The following is a 5,352-nucleotide window of genomic DNA, read 5'->3' as shown; positions in this document are numbered from 1 at the left end:
CTACATATTTAATCAAAACAAACGAGAAAAGTGCATTTCGCAGCATAAAGCTGATCCAAAAAAGACGAATCTATTTGAGTGTGTCTGCAAAACAAATCAGACAAAGAAAACCAAAATTTATGGTAATCTTTACATTTACATATTCAAAATTCTCAATAAAAATATGCCCATTTCCTTCTTCGTTCAACCGAATACTTGCAAGGGGGAAAACCTCGAGCAAGTCACCGCGGCAAACACGGATTCACGGCGAGAGGATAAAATGAAAATGCAACCTCAACAGGTTTAAGCCCGACTGGGTAATGTATGTTGGAAAACTAATTTTCGCTTCATTCCAGCTCGTCCCAGAGAAGTGCAGGCGGCAGCAGACGGTGCCAGCCAGACCGAATGTCCATGTTATTCAAGATGTATGTTGGGCGCGTGCAAATCAACCCACTCCCGCCGTGTGCTCCCAACGCATTCCGCCTATGCCCCAGCTTCACAAGTTACGTTACATGAACGGTGCTCACACCGGAGAATTTGCAACCGAAACCTCCTCAGCTAGCCCCGTGGAACAACGCACGGAAGGATGGCCCGGACTGATGACAAGATGACTCATCCAACTATACGACCGCTAAGAAAAGTTTATTATGAGCAGAAAGCAGATTGAGAGAAGCCACGACATGCATCATAGCATATATTATGCGCGTGTCATGTAGGCCCACTACACCGGACCACCGGTGATTTTCCTGTTACGGTTGTGTTGGTTTGGTCCAACATTGAACAAGTGAACGAACGATATGTTTTGCGGGAAATGAGTAAGTACATTTAGAGACAATGAACAAAAAAGAAAAAAACGGTAATTGATGAAAGATAATAATCTCATCATTTCACTTCTAATGGCATTTTGGTGCAACATTTTCAAAATCTGTTTAACATGTGCGAAATTGCATACACATGCCGAAAAACTAGTTGAAACGAAGCATTGAATCTAGTACTGCTTGAATCAGCGATAACTTTTATAAATAATTTACCATACTTCATTATTTGAGGAGCTCACAAAATGAAAAACGCCTATAGGCTTTAAAGTTGACAGATTTTAGAACATAAAGCTTAAAACTATTTCGGAACTTTGGAAAACAAAATTCTGTTAAGTGCAGTTGACAATATATTTGCATAGCCTAACATGAAAATAGCAAGAAATTGTAACGTAATCGGACGGATTATCCATAAAAGGTAAACAACGGCGCTAGAAATAATTGCTAACTATCACAAGGGAACGCTTCATCTGCTTTTTGGTGTTCTAAAGATGCATCTTAAAATTGTATATTGTACCTTGTTATACCCAGTAACAGACTTTTTAGTGCTTGTGATTGTCTTCTTGTTGTAGTGTCTTCTTGTTATTCATATAATATTCTCCAGCTTCATTACATTTATTCCAATAATCCTCCAAAAATTTCACACCATCTCCAAAGCTGCAATAACTTCTTTAATAGAAATGAAATGTTTTCAATGCAATTATTTCTAGTTTTTGAAGAAGCATATCGTAGTCACTAGAAGAAGGACCTGAATTACATTGTTTTGATTGAAAACATTCGAAACCTAAACGATACGTCGTGCAGTTCAACGAGTCAACGTCAACGAGTCTTATGGAAAAAAATCTAAAGGATCGCCTCATTTTCACGCATTTCTCGTTTATCTTCGGGAAGTGTCTCACATTCCTCAACTATTTTAATAATATTTAAGCATATGGACATTTTTTAAAACAATAGCACAAGCTTAGGTCGTAGAGGTTCAAAAACGAACAATTTGTGGACTTCAGATTGCACAGTAAATATATCAGGATTCAAACAAAGCCTCGGTGCTACATTCCGTTATCGAAACTTGACCTTCTGTTTTTATACGACAAACTTCGCAGCCAGCTATTAGAGTACAGGACAATTGCAGGGCCAGTTGCTACGATACTATTTACTCTAACAGCCTCTCCCAGTGGAGATTTGAATATACGACGACTGGTTTATTAGGCCAGCATCATATCTCGAGGCCAACTGAGAGGCACTATCAGGATTCAAACAGCTTAGGGCAAAAACCCCATTCCATGTATGCATATAAGTGTGATGTTTTATATTATATACAGGGTGCGTGACAAATTTTTGCAGTAAATGTCAAATAGCAATTTCTCATTCTTGTGATACAATATCCAGATATATCTGGCAGCACTGTTGGGTGTCAGATATAAACAAACAGTGTTGAGTAAACTTAAAGATGTCGAAACACGAAAATAATCGGTCAGCCGTCGTCGTTTTATTGCGCGCCAGAGCAAGCGTAAAGGGTGGCCTGGCAAAGGGTGAACATGTGCATTCCATAACCTCTGTTCACTAACTCCTTTTCCTACCTCCACGTGGTGCCGGCTGGGATACGCAGCTTCGGTTGTCGAACGCTAACTGGAAAGGGGGCACAGTGGCTCCCGCCCACATTAAGATGACTGCCCCATCAACGTGATAAGGACCTTAGGTTAACCACCTACTGGTACCGGGACACAAAAAGTTAATGAAAATGAAAGAAGAAATCTCTCTGGATTATTTTGGCAACGACCTTTATTAGCATGAAAACACGGACGCGAATCGGAACATGGAATATGCTGACCCTTGCCCAGCAGGGCAAGCTGGCTTAACTTGCAAGGGAAGCTGACCGCCTGAAGCTTGAAATCCTGGGGCTGAGCGAGGTCCGCTGGCCAGGTACTAGCGAACACAAGACATCATCCGGGCAAGTTTTGCTCTACTCTGCCATACGAGGTGAAAATGCTACTCGAGAAAGAGGAGTTGGATTTTTACTGAGCCCAGAGGCACATGCGACCCTGATGAAGTGGGAACCGATAAATGAGTGAATAATCGATGCAAGATTCAGAACACGGGTTAGAAACCTTACAGCAATTCAGTGCTGTGCGCCAACAGATGTTGCCGACCTGCAGGAGCTCTTTCTCCTTTTTACTTTTTAGTTTTTACAGCCAGCTGAACAGTATGGTTGAGAATCCACTTGGGCGACTTCACCACGAAGATTGGCTCAGACAACACGGACCTTGAACGCATCATGGGACGCCATGGCCTAGAAGAGATGAGCGAAAACGGGAAGCTGTTTACAGAATTCTGTGTTAATAACAACATGGTCATTGGTGGATCGCTCTGCCCCCATAGACCAGTACATAAAGACACGTGGGTTTCCTGTGACGGCCGAACAGAAAACCAAATCGACCACATCTGCATCCGCAGAAAATGGCGAAGAAACCATCTTGATGTACGCAACAAACGCAGCGCTGATATCGCATCCGACCACCATCTTGTTATCGATGAAATAGGTTTGCGCGTCGCACGTGTCCAACGAAGGGAGTAGAAAGTTGGGTGTCGCTACGATGTCTGTCGATTGGAGAATCCTAAAGTGAAAAGAGCCTTTGACGAACAACTTGACTCCCGAGCCTCGGAATTGGCACCTGGTGGAACCGTCGAAGAGCAATGGCCGCCAACATCACGACCAGTGATGAAACCCTCGGGAAAGGGCGCAGCGGGCGGAGGGAGCGGATATCGGATGAAACTTGGAGGAAGATTGACGAGCGGAGAGAGACGAAAGCCGGCGTTGAGCGAGCGCGAACCAGATCGACTAAAACAGCTTCCCGTCAACGATACGCCGAACTGGAGTGGGCTGTTAAACGTGCTTGTAGGCGGGACAAGAGAGCCTGGACTCTCTTAGCCGAACAAGGAGAAACAAGGAGATATTTCTCACCGCCTTAGTGGGGCCAGGCTGAATACAAAGATGCCGCTAAAGGACAGAGCTGATCAGCTACTGACTGACCGTATAGAACAGCTTAAGCGATGGACTGAACATTTTGAACAACTCTTCCGAATTTCGCATGTCACAGACCAACAAAACCAGCAGCGTATGACGCATACAGTTCATCAAATTAATCGCGTCAACTCAGAGGCGCCATCGTTGGATGAAATTGTAGCAGCCATCAAGAGTATGAAATCCAACAGAGCGCCAGGGACAGACTGTATTTCAGCCGAAATGCTCAAAGCTGACCCATCTTTGTCAGCCCAGATGATGCATCAGCTTTTCAGCAATATATGGGAAACCGCAATTTTTCTGGTGGACTGGATGCAGGGCATATTGGTCAAAGTCCCTAATAAAGGAGACCTAACTGAATGCGGTAACTGGCGTGGCATCACGTTGCTCTGTATTACTCTCAAAGTACTCTGTAAAGTAATCCAGGATCCAGGAGAAGATCGACGACTCTCCGGCGGCACCAAGCTGGATTCCGTGCTGGGCGATCATGTGTAGACCAGGACCCGACAACGTCACCTTCAATTGCATAACGTAACTTAATAATGAAGCAGTGAAGCTTCGGTTTCACCAGAAGCAGCACCGCTTCAGTTTCCAACTGGCTTAAGTCAGCGTCAGTGAAACGGGTTTCACTTCATCATGACTCTCGGTTTTAACTTTTCATTTGTACTTTTCTATCAAATATTCAGAAGAAGGCCAGCAACTTTGAATGAATCGAATTTGAGTAATATTTCCTGCAATGCAACGCATATTATAGTTAACCTAGTCAACGTCGACAAATCGTGCTTGACTTTCTGCCGTCGTCAATTGAAACAGCCAGCAACCTTAACTGAAGCTTGCTTGAAACGTTCTGTTCAACAAATGAAGCAAGTCACTTCATGTATGAAGCGAAGGTAAGAGGAAGTCAGTTTCATTTATTTGTTTCGACGATGCCAGGCCCTGGTGTAGACCATATCACAACGCTCCGCATTATATTGGAGCAGATCAACGAATTCCAGGACTCTCTTCTGCTGGTGTTCGTTGACTTCGAAAAGGCGTTGGACCAGCTCAATCACGAAACCTCTGAGGCGCACTTAGGCGTAGAGGAGTTCCAGATAAGCTAGTCCATCTCATCGAGGCTCAGTACGAGGCGTTCTCGTGCAAGGTTTTGCACGACGGCGTCTTGTCCGACCCCATAAGGGTTACTGCTAGCGTGAGACAGCGCTGCATTTTATCACCGCTTCTGTTTCTCATCGTTATGGATGAGATATTAGTTGGAACAATTGACAGTAGACCAAAGCGAGGATTGCCTTGGAACCCTCAAACGATGAAGCAGCTAAATGACGTCGACCTAGCCGATGACATTGTCTTGCTCGCACAACGCCGAAACGATATGCAGAGTAAGTCAGATGACCTCTCCGAGAGCTCCCAGGCAGCAGGTCTCATAGTCAATGTAGCAAAAACTAAGTCTATGGTAGTGAACACTAGCAATTCCACCAACTTCATAGTAGCGGGACAACAAGTTGAACAGGTAGATGCCTTTCAATATCTTGGTAGCCAGAC

This window comes from Sabethes cyaneus, chromosome 2, assembly GCF_943734655.1.
Source record: "Sabethes cyaneus chromosome 2, idSabCyanKW18_F2, whole genome shotgun sequence".
NCBI lineage: Eukaryota > Metazoa > Arthropoda > Insecta > Diptera > Culicidae > Sabethes > Sabethes cyaneus.
The sequence above is the reverse complement of the archived record's forward strand: the minus strand, read 5'-3'. Positions refer to the sequence as shown.